Source organism: Lissotriton vulgaris, chromosome 3_1, assembly GCF_964263255.1.
Source record: "Lissotriton vulgaris chromosome 3_1, aLisVul1.2, whole genome shotgun sequence".
Lineage (NCBI taxonomy): Eukaryota > Metazoa > Chordata > Amphibia > Caudata > Salamandridae > Lissotriton > Lissotriton vulgaris.
Genome location: NC_141689.1, coordinates 451561385 through 451581769, shown reverse-complemented (window position 1 = coordinate 451581769; position 20385 = coordinate 451561385).

Here is a 20385-nt window from a genome sequence, read left to right as displayed (position 1 = left end):
TTGAGCAGCCCCTGAAAATTTGGGGGGGTTCGTCAAGGGGGGGCTGAGAAAAAAGGGGGGTCCCAAAACGCGTTTTTCCCATGTTAATTTCCATAGGGCGGTTGGCCTCACTTTTAGCTCGAACGGCTGAATGGATTTGCACGAAACTTGGCAAAATTGTAGGGACTGTTAGCCCGATGTGCCTTTGCTAGGTCTCAATATATGTGCTCCAGTGGATTTTGAGAAATTAATGTTCAAAAAAAGATATATATCTGTAACAGCGCTTCGGGCAGCGCTCCGGTTCGCGTACTTTTCGCGTAAAGGAGCTTTGCGAAGCGAAGCTGATTGGCTCTTCGGTGTCTGTCAACATTCTAAACAGTCCGGAGCGGCCGCCATCTTGTCTCTCGGTAGGATCGAGAGACAAGAGGAGGCCAAAACAAAGGGGGAAATTACCATAAGGGGGCATAGTAGATCCTCGTTGACCCCCTAGGTTTTATGTGGAGGTTTTAAAAGGGCCCAGCAGGGCAAAAAAAAAACATTTTTTTTTTTTTGCGTGGGGAGCGCCCGGTTCGCGAACCGGAAAGCGTTCTGGGCAGCGTACTATAAGGAAAAAAGAATGATAGACTTTTCAAATACTGTATGTTAATTGATTGTTGGTTTTGTTGATTATTTTTTAATTTCTTTATTTTTTAAGCATTTTTTTTATTGTGATTGTGTTTCATAATTTATTAAACTTTCTAACATTTCACTGTCAGAAATGTTATTATTTTCATTGAACATAGTTTGTAGTCTCTGAGGGTGTAAAATGTCCTCATTTTTAAGGAGGTCATCTACTGCTTGCACACATTGCAGTAGTTCTTGGTCCCAAGTTTCATCCATAAATTCAATATCATTTTGATCAATGATTTCTTGGCTGCTCTCTTGCAGGACAATTTGAAATTCAACTTTCTGTTCGCCTTCCATTTTGCCTGAAATTTGGATAAAAAAAATATATATTAGTAGAGATAGGGCACTGTTGGGATTAATTTTAGCTAGGCAGTTTTTATCAGTGAATTTATCTTTTGGCAGTGTATAGTATCAGAGTGGAAGTAGAAATATAAAAAAGTGTATGTGGAAAGGGGCGACCATTCGGTCCCCCCGAACGTATGGCTGAGTACCACGATCCCCTCGGGAAGCCATTTTTTGGGCGGGAGGCGAGCCTCGGCTGGTATGCCCGAAGCGGCGTAGCCGGGGCGCGCTTTTTCCCGCCCTAGAGTGGGCTGGCCTAGACACTGACGCGGCCGGCCATGCCCTAGGGGCAGGCAGGGGCGGGTTTACGCCCGCCCTGAAGACGGATAAAAGGAGCAACAAGCCAAGAACGCATCCTCTTGTTCCTGTGCTCTGAAGCTGCACCCCCTCGCTGCACGTGAGCTCGAGACGGAACGAAGAGCCAATTTTGAGTGTGGTAATCTTTCTTGTTTGTCTTACAGATACTCTGTTGGAGAATGCCTAAGAAAGTCGGAAAGCGAATGACTACCGACCAGATGCTGCGTGTTCTTATGAAGGAGGTGACCGACCTAAAGAAGCGAATGGCGGAGAAAGATGGAGAAGAGGGGCCAAAACGTCCGTTGGCTGGAGCAGCTCCGGGGGGAAAAGGCAAGAGGCCCAGAAGGGGAGCAGCTGGAGGGGGCATCCCGGTTCCCTGTACCCCACTCCAAGAGCCAACTCCGGTGCCGGCGGAGGGGAATCCGATTCCCGTGGTGGTCACCCCTGTGTCCGGGGAGGATATGCCGCCCGAGCTGGCAGCACAATTAGCAGCGTGGTTGGGTAAAAATAACGAGGGCGCCACGGCTGATGACGCACGGGTTTTGATGAGGCAACTGCGTGAAACAAGGGAGGCGGTGAAGGCAGCATCGCCAGTTATCACGCCGGCCGCGGCAGGAGGAAAGCCACCTGGGATAGGCTCAGCCGCAGATACAGCTTCCGGTTCAGGTAAGCGGCCATTGCCGATTGCGAGGGATGAGTCTGCCCCGTCACGAAAGGAAAAGTTGGGTCAACATGTCCCTCTAGCTATTAAGGAGAAGATATGGGCAGATGAGTATGTAAACATCTTCTCGTTGCTTACCGATCATTATGAGATGGAATATGTTAAGAGCCAAAAGGAGCTCATGCATCCGGGTGTTTGGCGCGCAAAGATGGCCGCCTTCAAGGTAAATGAAAACATTGGCAATTGGGGCAAGGCGTGGGGGATTTTTACATCCATCCTGGGCGAACGTAGGCCCGAATTGCTGTCTGAATTGCCGATTTATCAGTCACGGATCATGGGGTATTCTGTGTCACATGGGGGCAATCAGTGGTTCTGTTACGATAATATTTTCAGAAAAGCGAAAGAACATGATAAAAACTTAACTTGGGATTGTTACGATTCTGTGTCATGGTCGAAAATGGCGGATACTGGTATGTTGAATTTGCCATTGGTAGGGAGTAGTGTGGGGGAGTCCTCCCGCCAATATTCTGGAACCCCCTTTCGATCAAGCGCGAGTAACGAATACCACTCCAGGCCGAACGGCACCACAGGTAAAAAGGGGAGTTGTTGGAATTTTAACAGGGGTAAATGTACGAGGCCCCAGGGGTCATGCAAATTTAGGCACGAATGTAGTGGGTGTGGGCAAGCGTCCCATCCTGAGTCCATGTGCAGAGCCAAAACGGGTGATAACGGGGGTAGAGGAGGCGCCAAACAGGTCTGAAATAGTCCGAGGGGCGCCTTTACCTACTCCGATTGATACCATGGCAATGATTCCTTGGCTCAGCGAATACCCGGATCACGCTTCCGCTGGGGTGTTGCGAAACGGTTTTTCATATGGTTTCCGCATCCCAGTGGGGGAGTTTCAGGGTTTAGCGAAATGTAAAAACCAAATATCAGTCTTGCAGCACACGACCGTGGTACAAGAGAAGATTGGGAAAGAGGTGGCTCGAGGTCGAGTCGCCGGTCCGTTTAACGTTCCACCGGTTGCTAACTTTGTTTGTTCCCCTTTAGGGGTGGTCCCCAAGAAGGACCCGGGTGAGTTTCGGCTGATACATAACTTGTCGGCCCCACGTGGTCTTTCCGTAAACGATGCGATAGACCCGGCAGTGTGTTCAGTTCGGTATGCATCTTTCGATGAGGCCGTAGCCATATTGAATCGCCTAGGGCCCGGTGCGCTGATGGCGAAATCTGATATCGAGTCAGCGTTCCGGTTGCTCCCGGTACATCCAGACGATCAGCGTCTTCTTGGTTTCATGTTTCAGGGACACTATTACATGGATAGATGTATGCCAATGGGGTGCTCTATATCTTGTTCCTATTTTGAGCAGTTCAGTTGTTTCCTGCAATGGGTCTTCACAAGGAAGACGGGGTTTCATCAGGTTATGCATTATCTCGATGACTTTTTGTTTCTAGGGGCAGCCGGGGATCCGGAATGTGGTCAGGCCTTGAATGAATTTTGTGTCTTGATGAATCATTTTGGTGTGCCATTGGCACCCGGTAAGACGGTGGGTCCTTCGACTTGCCTCGAGTTTCTGGGGATCGAGCTCGACTCGGATGAGGGTTGTTTTCGTTTACCAAGAGAAAAAGTGCTCAGGTTCAGGGCATCCCTGGAGACGTGTATTAGTCAGTCTAAGGTTAAGTTGCAGCAATTACAACAATTGGTGGGACAGCTGAATTTTGCCCTGAGAGTAATACCGATGGCCCGCCCCTTTTCCCGCTCGATCGCTCAGGCCATGGTCGGCCTGAAGGAGGGTCACCATCGCACGAGGCTCTCGGCCGAGGTTCGCCAGGACATGCGCATTTGGTTGGCATTTCTGGCGGATTTCAATGGTCGAGTTGTCTGGAACAAACCGGCGGTGTCCTCTGAGGAGCTGGGCCTGTGGACAGATTCGGCAGGGAGCATTGGTTTTGGCGCCATATTTGGCACACAATGGTCAGCTCAAAAATGGCCGTCATGGTGGCATGAGGGTGGGCTGACGAGTAACATTGCTTTTCTTGAACTGTTCCCCATTCTGGTGGCCCTGAAAACTTGGCCTGAGGGGTTTAGAGATCACTCTGTGGTATTCTGGTCTGATAACATGACCGTGGTTGAGTGTATCAATAGCCAGGCGGCACGATGCAAATGGATCCTGAGGCTGCTCAAAGAGATTGTCTTGTTATGTATGCAATTGAATGTCCTATTTAAGGCGAGACACGTGCCGGGGGTAATGAACCAAGCGGCTGATGCGCTTTCTCGTTTCCGTATGCAGGCCTTCTGGGGTTTTTTGCCCACAGCGGACCCGGTGGCGGCACCCTTTCCCGAAGCTCTCTGGACTCTCGGTGCCCCGAACTACGAAACCTCGTGGGAGAGAGTTTAGCACCCAGGACAAGGAAGGCATATGAAGGGGCGTTCCGTTCCTATTTGGCCTTTTTGGGGACTGCTGGAGGGGAACTTTGGGGCCAGGAGGAGTGGGTGGTAAATTTTTTGCTGTCTTTACATCAGGCAGGCAAATCTGTGGCTACGGCCCAGAGGCATCGGGCAGCCATTTCCTTTGTGGCGAGGGCTTATGGGATCCAGGACCCGACAGCGTCTTTCGTTGTACAAAAAGCGCTACGTGGGTGGCAACGCCTTGAGGGTCGCAGAGTAGATGAAAGGCGCCCGATAGGTCTGGATAGGCTGGCCCTGTTATTATCTGTACTCCCTTCAACGTGTTCATCCCAGTATGAAACAGTGTTATTCCGAGCCGCTTTTGCGCTGGCATTCCATGGGGCTATGCGGGTAAGCGAACTAGTAGCGAGGAACAAGCGGGATGTGACGGGGGGACTGTGCCGAGAGCACGTCCAGGTCAGAGGGGAGACAATGTCCATCTCATTTGTCAGGTCCAAGACCGACCAGGGTGCGATGGGGGACTGCATAATCATACAAAGGATTCCCGGGTCTCCATGTGCCCAGTAAGTTGCGTAGAGGATTATTTAGCGCAAAGGGTGGCATCATGGGGAGGGACCTTGTTGAGACACGCTGACACCACCCCATTGACGAGGTTTCAGTTTCAGCGGGTGCTTGCGATGTCAATTTCCGCTGCGGGCTTGAACCCCGGCGAGTTTGGGACCCATTCCTTTCGGATAGGGGCTGCTACAGAGGCTACAGCCAGGGGTCTGAATGTCGAACAAGTTAAACGTGTGGGGCGTTGGTCCTCGAACTGTTATAAAAGGTATGTGCGGTTGCACATGTTGTGAAGCTGTAATGATGTACTCACGCTTCTTGTTTTTGTTTGGTTTTCAGTTGCGCAAGCCTACGAGGCGGGGCGGACTGTGCAGTCGACCCAACACCGGGTCAGCCGTCAGACATCACCGGCTGTGAAAAAGGAGGTGTGGGTCGTGGGCCACTCATACGTGAGGCGGGCAGCGGACGTATTCAAAGCAGGTGACATGATTCACGTGGCTGGGGAATACGGGTACAGGGTGTCCTTCTACGGAAAGGGCGGGCTCTGTATTGACCAGTTTCAATCATTTTTTGAGGGTTTGTTAGGGCGGACGAGGTCACCGCCGGCTATAGTCATAGTACATCTTGGGGGCAACGATTTGGTGTCCACTGGTAGACGACTACTTCTTGAGGCAATGCTTTCCACTGTAAGTTGGTTAGCGAGAAGAGTTCCAGGGTGCACAATCGCATGGTCCCATTTGATCCCGCGAAAAGTGTGGCGGGGGGCTCTTTCACTTTCTGCTCTGAATCATTCAGTAAGGAAGATTAATAATAAAGTGAGTCGATTGTTCCGTTCAAGTACGCTGCATTCTATTTCGCATGGTTGTATTAAAGGGGACAGTATGTATTTGGGTGATGGTGTTCATTTGTCCCGGGTGGGGAACGAGTTACTCATAGGAGACCTGATAGCTTGGCTGGGGATGTTAAGACATGACCTTTAGGTAGGAGTGTGTGGGGGGTCCGGATAGCCGGTCAACTATCCGGCCTGTGGCGGTAAGGTCATGATCGGTGAGCACTAATTGGTAGATCCCTATGAGTGGGCGTCACCCATTACGGATGGGAGCGCTCGAGGGAGGTGGCCATTGGCCCCTCAACGGGTAGGCGGTCCCTTCTAAGGATGGGACGCCGAAAAGGAAAGGAAAGGCGGTCAAGGCCCCTTCCTGGGTAGGAGGGGCTACAGCCCCCTCCTGGGGAATTTCCCGGGGCCAGGATATCTGCGACGGCAGATGTGGTAAGTTGTGTGGGGTTTGGGAGGGGGTCTACGCTACCTTCTAGATACCTCACACGAGTCCTCGGACGACCTTTAAGTGGCGTCGAGTTTATTGGGGCCCCCGTCAAGTCAAGGGAAATTGGTAGTTGCACTTGAGGTACACCTCTGTGCGGTCGCCCCTCACAAGTGAGGGGGATATTTCTGGTTTAGGGATCTTGACACCGGTTACGACCTTGCCGTTGGCCCTTAAACGTTAGGATGTACAATTTCAAAATGTCAAGTTAATGTTTTGTAGGATGTTAGTTCGGCTAGGAGAACCTTTGTATTAGAGAATATGTTAAGGTTAGCCAAACATCGCAATGTGGTAATGAAATTGTACATAATATGAAACTGTTATTTTAATGTTTTAATTTTGTTTCATATTTTAATAAATACGGCCGGGAGGGTCACTCCCTCCCGTCTTCCAAAAGTTCAGAACTGTTTCCGGTTTCCCATCCTTGGGGAGTGTGTTGAGAGGGGGTGGCGGGTATCTCGGCCATATGATTTAACGTAAGTAAATTCATAATTATACAAGAGAAGCCTAACTCCATCCATAACTATAACAGAGAAGTCTATCTAAATCTATAACTACTACAGAGGGATAGTATATAACTATCAGAAAAAGTTTACCATATTAATTTATAGTGCACAATATACTTCAGTTTTAAAAATAACAACTTACCTTTACAAACAAGTTGAAGTGTTTAGTGATAATTCAATTGAAATGTACAACAAGAAGTAGCAGTCAAAATGGCTGTGTTTCCTTCTCTTCCTTTATATATATTCAGGTATATAACCAATCAAATGTCAGGTAATAAAAGTAGAAAATGAAAGTAACATTTTCATTGGTTGTCAATTCCAACATTTCAGATGTGTTTTGTGAAGTAATTTACCTCACGGTATTTAGAGAGGTCTACAGACTTAATGGCTAAATGGAATTTCAATCAAATTTGTGAAAATGAAAGGGATTGTTATGTAGTATGAGCTAATCTATATTTGTTGAGAGTGTCTCCAGTCGTTTTTCTGTAAATTACTTTCCCACCTTTTTTATTGGACCGCTTCCCGGGAAGCGTCCCGGTTCGCGAACCAGCAGCGTTACGGGAGTCCACCATTTTGTGTTTCATTCGAATCAAGATACAAGATGGAGGGCAAATAATGTTCAGAATGGGTAGAAGGGGGCACGGTAGACGTATCTTGACCCCCTAGGTTTTCTGAGGGTGGCTGAGGAGGCCCATATGTGCGGGAAAAAAACATTTTTTTTAGAAATTTTGCGCGGTTAGCTTCCGGTTCGCGTACCGGGTAGCGCTCCGGGGAGCGTAGTTTGTTGAAAATTAGAGAAAAAAGTTAGAGTAAAATAATAATTGTGAGTGATCAGATGTAGGGTAGCTCTGAGAAGAGCTTTTGGGTTTATGGTACATTTAGGTACTTATAAGTAGGTACCAATGCACAGTCTTAAATTCAAAATGAAAATTCTGTTGCCCTCATCTGAGAAGTGAACTCCATCTCCTCTGTAGATATCTTGCATGCAGTAACGCAAATTATTGTTGTACATGGAGCCCATTCCATGGTCTCTCATGTAAGCTGAAACAGATTTGTTTATATGCTTCCTCGACTTCTCAATTTGTGGACAAAATTGGTTGGACCACCTCCATTTCTGTCTTTGGCATATATTTGAATATACCAAGGCAGTTTGAGGAAAAAGTGCCATTAATTGCTCAAAGGTGTTCTTTAAAAGCATTTCCAGATCTACCCCAGTCAAAGTGCCCAAATCATTACCTCCACAGTGCACAATTAACAGGTCAGGTTTTGGCAAATGCATAAAGGTTTTCACCAATTGTATCAATGGTGACATTTTAATCCTCTTCGGCCCAACCACTTAATTTCCACATCTTGTAAATTGAGGTTAGGTAAATTTCTGTTCTCAGCATACCTTTGAGCCCAGTAGATGTAACTATGTACAACAATCCAGACATAAAACATGGTGAGAGAAGGTTGTGCTGCAGTCAGATGAAGTGTGGTAATGAAAGGGCAGTTGAAACAGTAGGAGTTTGTAAAGAAAAAAAACTGTGGATTTCCAGTCCTAATGATTCATTAGCAGTGATTGGTGCATTTCCATTTCTGAAAACAGAAAGTTAGGGTGCATGGATGTGTTCTTTGAAAGATGTAATTTGAATGGTCAAGGAAAAAACATTTAATGAAAGATTGCACTGGATACGCAGGTGCACTGAGAGTTCAGAGTTCAATTGAAACATTGTTGTGTGAACTTGCAAACATGAGAGGTCTTTCAGGAGGTGGTTGCTAAGCAAAAAAGGCAGAGAGGGCAGAGGGGGGAAGGGTTTTGATTTGAAAAAAGTGAGGGAAGAGTTATGATTGGCTAATATGAGAGATATGTGTAATGAATATCAGCATTTCTGTGCTTTCTATAGCTGCAGCCTCTGGAGTGCATCCTCTTTGTTCTGCTGAAGACAATTTGGTGTATTTCTGAGACTGTTTTGAAACTCAAAAAGTATTTGCTAAGGTGAGAAAAGATTTATTTAATTTAGATAGAGAATAGTATGATTTAAGGAGAAAATGATGAAGAAAGCTGTGTTTTTAAAATGTTGCTTTGTCTCAAGTGATATACAAATAGATTTTGTTTCTTTGAGAAATTGTAATTGCATATTCTGTGTAGAAATCTTGCATGCAGTAACGCAAGTTATTGTTGTACATGGAGCCCATTCCATGGTCTCTCATGTAAGCTGAAACAGATATGTTGTGTTTAAAAACGATTTTTGAAAACAATTACATTTCTGGATATGTTCTGCTAGAGCTTCATAGGTTGTTTGGGCCATATTTATAAGGCATTTGAGTGTCTCTGATGTTATTTTCCCCATTTTAATTGAAGAGCTTTCTCCATGGGGCAAGTTTCTTGTAAATATGCTCCCACCTGTGCTTGGCAAATTTAGATTTTGATTATGGGAGTTACATAGCCATGTTAAAAATGACCCAAAAATGGTGCAAGGGCAATCAAAAAAACGCTTTCATGTGTCTTAAGGACATTTTTAGTCATTTCCTCTTGAATGTAGGTATACAATTGATTTATATGTTGTGTTTAAAAACGATTTTTTTAAAACAATTACATTTCTGGATATGTACTGGTAGAGCTTCATAGGTTGTTTGGGCCATATTTATAAGGCATTTGAGTGTCTATGATGTTATTTTTCCCATTTTAATTGGAAAGCTTTCTCCATGGGGCAAGTTTCTTGTAAATATGCTCCCACCTGTGCTTGGCAAATTTAGATTTTGATTATGGGAGTTACATAGCCATGTTAAAAATGACCCAAAAATGGTGCAAGGGCAATAAAAAAAACGCTTTCATGTGTCTTAAGGACATTTTTAGTAATTTCCTCTTGAATGTAGGTATACAATTGATTTATATGTTGTGTTTAAAAACGATTTTTGAAAACAATTACATTTCTGGATATGTACTGCTAGAGCTTCATAGGTTGTTTGGGCCATATTTATAAGGCATTTGAGTGTCTATGATGTTATTTTTCCCATTTTAATTGAAGAGCTTTCTCCATGGGGCAAGTTTCTTGTAAATATGCTCCCACCTGTGCTTGGCAAATTTAGTTTTTGATTATGGGAGTTACATAGCCATGTTAAAAATGACCCCAAAATGGTGCAAGGGCAATCAAAAAAAAACGCTTTCATGTGTCTTAAGGATATTTTCAGTCATTTCCTCTTGAATGTAGGTATACAATTGATTTATATGTTGTGTTCAAAAACGTTTTTTGAAATCAATTACATTTCTGGATATGTACTGCTAGAGCTTCATAGGTTGTTTGGAGCATATTTATAAGGCATTTGAGTGTCTATGATGTTATTTTTCCCATTTTAATTGAAGAGCTTTCTCCATGGGGCAAGTTTCTTGTAAATACGCTCCCACCTGTGCTTGGCAAATTTAGATTTTGATTATGGGAGTTACATAGCCATTTTAAAAATGACCCAAAAATGGTGCAAGGGCAATCAAAAAACGCTTTCATGTGTCTTAAGGACATTTTAAGTCAATGAGGAAACACAGGTGATGTAATTCTGAAAAAAGGAAAAAAACTCCACATTTTTCAACTACATTACTAGTGTTTCCTAAGTTTATGAATGACATTGTGCAGATGAAGTTTAGGTCTGACCACAGATTCAAAAGAGGTCTGGCCTTTGTTCAAGAGTGAAGTGGACATGACTTACTTCATTGGTAGGCCTTCACATGTATTATCTCCTTTGTATTCTTCAACAAGCGAAAAACTCATCTGCAACCGTGAGTAGGCCTCACCTCAAACAAACCTCTGGATAGGCCACACCTTATCGTCATCCTGAATCAATCATTTAAAATGTTAGGGAGAGATTTATGATAGGTGTATGCCTGTTTTGTACCACTGTGCATCACTTTTGTGACGCAGTGGTGGTGCAAAAGATTTGCTATGTTAAATAATAAGTAGGGTGTTAAGTTTTTGATGACTGTTATTCATTTACTGTTTGGTAATAGTGGTTAATAACATTTTTTATTATATTTTTCCACAGATTCAACTGCAGATCATTTCAAAATTTGAAAATGCCAACTAAGAATCGAATTAGAAAGGCTAGAAAAACGTCAAAGACAGCAGGTTCATCTATTACTGCAGCAGTCCTCTCCCAAAAAAACTTGTCAAATCACCAAGAAAGCTCCGGGTAAGACCACGAAATCATTCATAAGAAATATTTGTAGTAAAAAAAGTATTTCTACAGAAAATGTTTCAGTCCAGAAAAAGAGAAGCAATTTAAACGGAAAGGAAAGACCAATCAAAAATGTTACTGCTAGAGCAAGAGATAACTCTGTGCATGATAGTAGAAGGAAACAACAGTTTAGGGACATTCGAAAATGAATGTTCCGCAACAGGATAATAGTTAATTTATTAAAAAATATTAAGAAAGGCCAACAGAAAGTGGCATTTTATAAGAAAAAGAAAAATGTAGAGAAAATTATTGATCATGCTTTCGAAATTAAGCGAAAGTTATTTATTTTGGTAATCAATAGAATTAGGACACTAAACAAGGTAATTTCTGATTTCAAATCAAATAGTAGATGGAAGAGAGTAGTTAATCGTAGTGATTTTTGTGACGTTTTTTCCGGAGAATGGATGCATAGTTCAAGTTGTGAGGCATTTTTTAATGAGGAGAGTTATTTTCAGGATAATGATTTGGTGCTTGCAGTTGACACCAGTGGTCGAGCTTATGAAGTGAAGGATGGTTGTCCAGTTGAAAAAGAAAAACTTGTGACAACAGAGATAGAAGAGGTGTTAGGTAATGAGGTTTTAGAAAGACGTGCAAAAGGTCCTGTGTACATTTGGAAGTGTAGTTCTATTTGCAGTGTGCGACAGGATTCCATCAATTTGCTTTGTGATTTTGCACGGACATTTAATAAGAAAAGTTTGAAGCAGAAAATGAAGTTGTTGCAAGAATTAGATCCTTGCAGAGTGAGACAAGTGACAGGTTTGCGTGGTCATTCACTGGCTTGTCTTGCCAGGAGAGTATGCCAGAGTGTTTTTCATCATTTCAGGATGCTAGCAGTGCATCATAATAAAGTGAGGAAATTAGTCAGAATGTTGTATTATGCTAAGAGTCCAGAAATTATGCTTAAAAAATTATGTGCTGCTCTTTTGCATGGTTCTGAAATAGATGTCAAGAATATTTGTGAAGAAATTGAGTTTTGTTACTTTGGAAGTAAAGATAAGAATGTTCAAATTGACCCAGAAGTAGAGGGTAATGTTGAAGATAATGTACAGGTTTCCAGTACAGATAATTTTCAGAAGGAAATTGCCACGTTTCAGATGAAATCAAGTGAGAGGCCTAATTTCACTTGTGTGTGTTGTCGACGCACTTATTACAAGAATCAGATTAAGTTAGTGGATTTATATGCAAAAAGTGAAAGGGAAAATAATAGTGAATGGAAGGATTTTGCCACATACTTGATGGTAGAAAATTGTTTTGATTTGGGATCGGATCAACGTCTGTGTACTTATTGTTGTAACAAATTAAACCAAAACCAGATGACTGCTAGGGCGGTTCATAATAATCTGGAATTGGTTGAGATTCCTTCTGAATTGAAGGATTTAAATACTTATGAATCTATTTTGATTCAAAGTATCCATCCCTTTCAGGCTATTGTAAGAATGGAGCCAAAGACAGGGAAGTTGCCTCCATCAGATTTACAGAGAGGATTAAAGGGAAGAGTTGTTTATTTGCCTCTAGATTTGAACAAAAACATTAACACAATTGGAGTAGAAAAAGTGGAAGAGGAACCTCTGGTTATCTTAGTTAATGGGGTTCCGACAAAGAATAAGAAAATATGGCAAGATTTAGTGGATGTTAGGAAAGTCAAAAAGGCAACATTGTATTTGAAAAAAAATAATAAGTACTATAAGAATGTATATGTTGCAGAAGAGGAAGTAAGTGATGAAGAGGATAGCGATTTGTGTGCTGGCCAAATTGAGAAAGTAGAGGCCTCTAAAAGTGAAGAAATATATGAACATTATAGTGTTCATCCTTTGCATTCCAAGGAAGTCATGGGGAATGCTATTGAGTTGTTTCAAATGAAACAAGCCAAAGGGAGTCCCATTAGTGTTTGGGAGGAAAGTTTGGAAGCTCGGTGTTTCCCACAGCTATTTCCAACAGGTCAAGGAGGAAGATATGATGAGCGACCTCATCAAATTCCTGCTTCTGAATACCGGACTTTACGATTGTATGCAAAAGATCCTAGGTTTCGTCAATGCATTCCCTATTTGTTTCATCTCCTGTTTGAAAGCGATCTGTCTGGACTGTCATATGCAGTGAACCACATCTTGAAAAGTGGTATACAGATGCGAAACATCTTGGCAAGTGACTTTATGCATAAAGTCAATGTCCAAGACAGTATTTTGGATTCTCACCTAATTAATCTCATGGCGTGTCAGCGTGGTACTAATGAGTACTGGTACCGTCGTCATGGTGATTTAAAATGTATGCTGAGGAACTTAGGAACTCCGACATGGTTCCTCACTCTGAGCTGTGCCGAGTATGGCTGGGAAGACTTACTTGAATTTCTACGAGAGGCAAATGGAAACATTGAAAACATTGAATTCAAGACACCCGGAGAACTGTGCTCTTTGGATCCAGTGAATGTATGCAGGTACTTCAATCATAGATTTGAAGCTATAATGTCTTTCATCATGAATAAGAAGAATCCACCTCTTGGAGAGGTGTTTGATTTCTTCTGGAGAAAGGAGTACTAAGCAAGAGGTGCTCCTCATATACATATGCTGCTGTGGATCAAGGATGCACCTAAATTTGGAACAGATCCGGATGACTTAGTGATGAATTTCATAGAACAGTATTCTACGTGTGCTGTTCCAAACGCAACGTAGAGCAAAAGCCTAAGAGAACAAGTTCTACGTTTCCAAAGCCATCGTTGTGGAAAGTACTGTCGTCGTAAATTCAGAAACAAGGACAAGTTCTACACCAAATGTCGTTTCAACTTTCCACGACCGGTGATTTCTAAAGGAAGAGTTAACAGTTTGATGTCTTCTCTGCGACATAATGTGACGAGGAAATCACCCAAAAATACATACAATTTGAAAAGGAACGAAGAGTCCAAGTACATCAATGACTACAACCCAGTGATTTTGTCCATGTGGAATGATAACATGGATATACAGTTTGTGGCTGACAACTGTATGGCTGTGGCTCGGTATGTGACATCTTACATCACCAAAAAAGAAAAGACAGAATTGAAGGATATGTGGGAGGACATTTCCCATGAAAAGAGCCTCAGTAAGAAGTTGTACAGTTTCAGTCTGAAGATGTTGTCGCATCGAGAAATTGGAGCTTACGAATGTTCTGAGCGGTTGTCTTCAGCAAGTCTTTATGCTAAATCCAGGAGTATCGTTTGGGCGAGTCTTGGTCTTGCTGCAACGCGTAATCGAGTTCTGAAACCTGTGCGGGAAATTGAGTATTTGGCAGAAAAGGAGCCAAACAGTACCGACATTTTGAAGACCAACATGTTGGATACATATTATCCAAATCGAAGCAGTCACCTTGAGAATGTTTGTTTGTATGAGGTTCTACAAAATTACATATTCAAGAGGAACATCAAAGAAGATATTGAGAAAGGAGTGTATGCTGTAATTGGAAGTGAGGGATGTCTGGTCAAGCAAAGAAAATGCCAATTGGTAAACCATCGAAAATTGAGTGGCGAATCTCCAGAAAAAAAGGAGTTTTTCTTTTTAGCACTTTTGCAACTTTTCAAGCCTTGGCGTGCAGAAGAGGAACTGCTTGGAGATTTCCTCCGTTACGAAGACTGTTTCACTGCCGCCAAGGAGACCATAGAATGTCCTGCTTTTCCCAAATATCAAGAAATGTTGACTTTGGAAATTGAGCAGAAAGCAACGATTGCAGCCGAGATTGCCAGAGACAGTTCCCAGGACAGTCAGAGTTCTGTTTCATTGAGTCAGGATCCACTAGGAGGACCTATTATCGAAAATGAAGCTGCCACTGCTATGAATGAAGTGGAAAGAGCCATGGCACATGCTCAGGAGGATGCGGTTAACTTAGAAGACTTGGAAAAACAACTCAACGTTGAGCAGAGGAAAATATATGACGAAGTTACCAAGCAAATTGATCATGGATTAAGTCATGAGAAGAAAGAGTGCTCATGTACGTCGTTGAAGCCTGTCCGACTGTACGTGAGTGGAGAAGCGGGAACTGGAAAAAGTTTCCTCATTAAAGCAATTTCTTGTTATTTGCAGGAAAGGACTGAGTCATCGCTGTCTTGTGTTGTTACCGCTCCAACTGGACTGGCAGCACATAACATTAAAGGTATTACTTTGCATCGTCTACTGATGCGGCCAGTGGAGCATGACAACAAATTACAATACCACAAGTTATCTGGAGATGCTTGTTGTGAAGTTTCGAGAATCTTGAGGAAAATGAAACTTCTTATCATTGATGAAGTAAGCATGGTTTCCAATGTCATGCTTGCCTTTGTGCATTTGAGAATGCAAGAAGTTCTTAAAACTGAGTATGATGTGTTATTTGGTGGCAAACACATCATTGTTTTCGGAGATCTTCTGCAGCTGACACCAGTAAAAGGACAACCTGTGTTCAAAATACTCACGCATGAAGATACCAGGAAGTGCCTAGGGAGCATTGGCAACGTCAATATATGGTTAAACTTCAATTATGCTGAACTGCATGAAAATATGCGTCAGGCAAAGGATGAAGATTACAAGAATATTCTACAAGATATTAGAATTGGAAAAGTGACCGAGCATGGGAAAGAAGCTTTACATGCACGATTACTGTCAAATTTATATCCAGAACAAGACGTTGTGCCTGAGAATATTTTTCAGAAAATTACTGAGAAGAAATCCGGAATATGTTTGATGCCAACTCTTGCAGAATGTGCCATCTTCAACAACAAAATGTTGCATTTAGAAAAGCAAGAGATTGTGAAACTGGAAGCTATTGACAGAATAGAGCATATGGGATCAACAATTATTTTGTCTGAGAATTTGAAATCAAAATTGGATTCATTAGAGAAGACAATATCTAAAACAGCGGGTTTTGAAAAGACTTTGAATGTGTGTTTAAATTGCCGAATCATTTTGAGAAGGAATTTACATGTTGAAAGAGGTCTGGTAAATGGATCAATGGGTAATGTTGTTGATTTTGAGAAATACAGAAGTAGAGATGGAAGTGAATTTTTAAAAATTAAATTTGATGGCATTGAGGAAGTACAGCTAATTGGTCGTTGCTCTGCTAGGTTTTTGCTTGTTAAAGACTTATATGTTCGCCGTAAGCAGTTTCCTGTTTGCTTGGCATATGCGGTGACAATCCATAAATCGCAAGGTTTAAGTGTAGACAGTGCATTGGTGAATATTGGCAGTTCTGTGTTCAAGGAGGGTATGGCATATGTGGCATTGTCACGAGTTAGAACTTTATCGGGATTGTACTTGATTGACTGTGATGTCACAAACATTTGTGCGGATCTAGATTGTGTTAAGAAATACAATAGGTTAAGAAGAGAGTATGCGCCACATTTGCCTCGATATCCTTTGTTTGAGAAACGTGTGGTAGGCCGGAAACGAAGAAATATCAGTAATTGTAGGGAGGTTGTAGAAAAAAGCCCACAAGTCGATGAACCGAAAATTGTAAGCAGAAAGAAAACGGATTCTGTTGAAGATGTTGTCGGTTTTCAATTTGAAAACAGTTCTGGTGTCAACTGCTATGCTAATGTAGTTGTTAATGTTGTCTTTTCACTAGATACTTTAAAAGAACAGATTGTGATCAATTCGGAACAAAGTTTATGCTGTTTGTTGAATTCTGTGTTAGAGAAATGTAGCACTGATAGAACAAAAGTAGAAAGTGTGTCTGAAGTTCGTTATCTGTTAGACGAATGTTCAGGTCAAACAGACTTCTCTGAAAATATTCAGCAGGATTGTCAGGAGTTTTTAATGTATATGCTTGATGTATTGCAAGATGAGGGTGTAGATGTCGATCACCTGTTTGGGCTTTCTTATCAATGGCAGCATGACTGCGAGAACTGTAGGGTATCAAGTACTACTAGTGTAGACTCAGAAAGATTTATATATTTAACTTTGCCAGACAGTAAATCAGTGTCCTTTAATAAGCTAGTAAAAGCAGCTGATCACAACATGGAGTGTAGCCAATGTAAATCTAAAATGATGTCAACATTATTTATACGAAGATATGGTCAGTATGTCATTTTAATGTTCCAACGATGTAGGCCTGATGGAACAAAATTGACAACTTTAATAAAAAAATTTGTTGCTTCGCAGTTGTCAATATCAGGAAGGACTTTTGTAACTGCAGCAATTATCTATCATAATGGTCCTTCAACAACATCAGGACATTACACAGCTTATTTAAAGTCTAGAAACGGCTGGTCATTCTGCAATGATTCTGTTATAACTTTAAAAAAAAAATTGCCGTATGACCTTAAAAATTCTTACCTGGTGTTTTTAAAACCAAAATTTTAGGGAAAGAATCTCGGGATGTGCTCTGAGGAATTTCAAGAGGTTCATGGAGTAGAGGGAATGTAAGTCTGCAATGCTGTCTAGATTATTGGTCCAAAATTTTGATTATAATGTCATTTTAAATATCCAACTACATAAACCTGATGCAAGTAAGTCTGCTTCATAGTAAGCAGTATCAGTGTGATAGGAAAAGTAGAACATGAGTGAGCAAAAAGAGTAAGATATTAGTAGTCCAGGATTGTGAAAGTAATCTTAAATGTTTTCTTTCTGAAAGTTGCGAAAATAGAAAATGACGGGATTTGCTTACAAGAATTCCAAGAGTTGTAAATCGCTCTAACATGATTTGGCCATGTGGAAACATGTGGTAGAATGTGAGAAGTATTTTATCGTATGTAACATATTTTTCAAAACGATGGAGGTTTTCTTTCAGAAAGTGGCGGGCTGAAAATATTAATAGCACAACAGAGTGTAAGCTATTCATAGGACATCCTTCGACGTCATTGAAAGTAAGTTAATTTTAAGGAGTTTTGAATTCAGATTTCTTATGTTGTATGGGTTTTTTAATCACAATCATTTTGATTGTGTTTTTTTTTCCCCGCTGTTACATGATGAATACCTTCAAGTCACTGATTCCAGTGAAATTTGATACATTCTGAGAACAGCAAAAATAAACCCTTTAACATGTATAATTAATTCTGTACTTTTTGTACTTATGATATACATTTAGAAATGTGAGGTAGATATGGAGAAACTGAGGCTTCTGTAAGTGTCAAAGTTAATGCATACAGTGCTGCACTTCTGGGTACTGTTTTTTTTTTTAAACCTGAATAGGCCTCACCTCAAAAAACCTCTGGAAAGGACACATCTTATTTGCATCCTGAAACAATCATTTAAAATGTTAGAGACAATTTTATGATGGCTTTACATCTCTTTTGCGCTGCCATTGCATCACTATTGTGAGACATCAGCAGTGCAAAAGATGCACCATGTTCCAAAATAGGCCTCACTTCATCAGCATCAAGATACTGTTTGTTTAAAATATATATCTTTACGACTGTGTAGGGGACGTAGAGAAGCAGAGGCTTCTGTAAATGTCAAAGTTGTTGAAAAACTGTTTGTTCTTGAACCTTTTCCCTTGTCTTTTCTAACTTTTAAATACATGTTTTAATATTTTTGAAATGTTTGTTCTCTCTTTCACAGATTGAAAGTATGAAAAAAGAATTGAAAAAGTTAACAAGAATTATAAGGTAAATGTTTTCTACTCTTTTCGTTACATTTCAATCACATTCACCTACTATAGGGCTTCAGACTATAGAGCTTTAAACAAAGATTATTTAAATATGCAAATTTGGAGCTGTGCCCGTGAGTTTTGGTTCAATACACAAGTGCATTGACCTAAAATGCGTGTGCACATTACTAAATCGCCGTCTGTTTCCTCAGGCGTACTCCTCCCACACTTTTGAAGTGAAGTTTAGCTTCACTATAAACGCCCCGGCTGCTTTACATCCTCATTCTACTGTCCCCGCTCCGTCCCCTCCCCTGTCTGCCGTGTGCATTTCTCCTCCCCCCCCTCACAGTAACGTCACTCACACACGCAACGCCAAACACACACGCAACGCCATTCACACACGCAACGCCACTCACACACACAACGCCAGTCACACACACAACGTCACTCACACACACTACGCCATTCACACACGCAATTCATCCACGCAATGCCACTAATCCACGCAATGCCACTCATCCACGCAACACCAATAATCCTCACAACGCCAATTATCCACGCAATGCCTCTCATCCACACAACGCCACTCATCCATTTGCAAAACCAAAAGAACAAACTCTTCTATTGTGAAACCTATTGCATTTTCAATGCTTGATTCTTTCACTTCCTTATGTATTTTGTTTTCCACAATTATATCCTCTTCCTTCTTTTCTTAGGTAAATAAATCTATTAAACACGATTTCTGGTTTAGTCCCTATAGCTGTCTTTCTTTTAACATTACTCTGTTTTCTTCCCTTGTACTTACTCCTTTATTTTTTTTTTTTTTAAATTGGGGTTAGCTCTCGGTTCGCGAACCGGCGAGCGAACCGGAAAGCGAACTAAAAAAAAAAACAGCTTGCCAGAGTGTTACACTTTCTAGCAATTTTTGTAAAAAGGGGAGGTAGTTCTGAAAAAAACTTTTTTTTAATGTTTTTGTTGTTTTATATTTTTTTTCTTTTTTGAACATTATTTGTTTTTTTTGTATTTTTTGAACACTTTTTTGTTTTTTTTGTTTTTTTTCAAAGGGAAAGAACAAAAAGAGGCATTGAAAAGGGCTCAACAGGAGCAAAAAGATTGCTTGGGGCGTTTAGAGCATCGGTGTTTCTCAAATGCTAAATTAATTAATTTCACACTCATATTTGCGCATGAAATTAAAGTGCCACAATATAAGCAAGTAAGCTTCATATGGACAACATTTTTTTGAATATTTGGCACTGTTTCGCTTGCCTCTGCAACTGTGAGAGAAATATCAGCAGATGTTCTTGCCACCGAAGTTGGGGGGTTCTCTTGTAGGTCACGCATCTCTGCACGGCTATAATTTAATGGATGCCACCTCTGCATATGTCAGTGCATCGTGTAGTTTCCATAGCTGTACTTTTTTTCAGTGCCCCTGGATAATTTATCTTGGCATATAAGGCACGTAGCATACCGTGCATTAACTTTTTTCTCTCCTGGTGGAATAGAAAAAAACTGCCAGATAAAACTATTTTTGTGATGAGATACCCGGGGTAACTCTTTGACAAATCGTGGTGCCTCTTCTTCCTCTCCCTCTTCTGGATCCTCTTCCTCCTCTGGGTTTCCAAGGAACTGTGGAGGTGGTCCTCTCTTCCTATGAGGAGATGGTGGTGGTGGTGGTGGGGGTGCACCAGCTGAAGCTACTACTGAAGCCATTTTTTAAACAGAGCAAAATAGGTCTTCCTTTCTCAAAGTTGAAAGTCAGAGTGAGAAAAAAGGTGGGGGCTTTCATCATTTGGGAAAAAAATAGTTCTAAACCAATGAAAAGTGATGTCATCAGTGATGTCATTTGAGATGTCATCAGTGATGTCATCAGTGATGTCACTGACCATGTCATGAATGATGTAATATGTGACATCATCA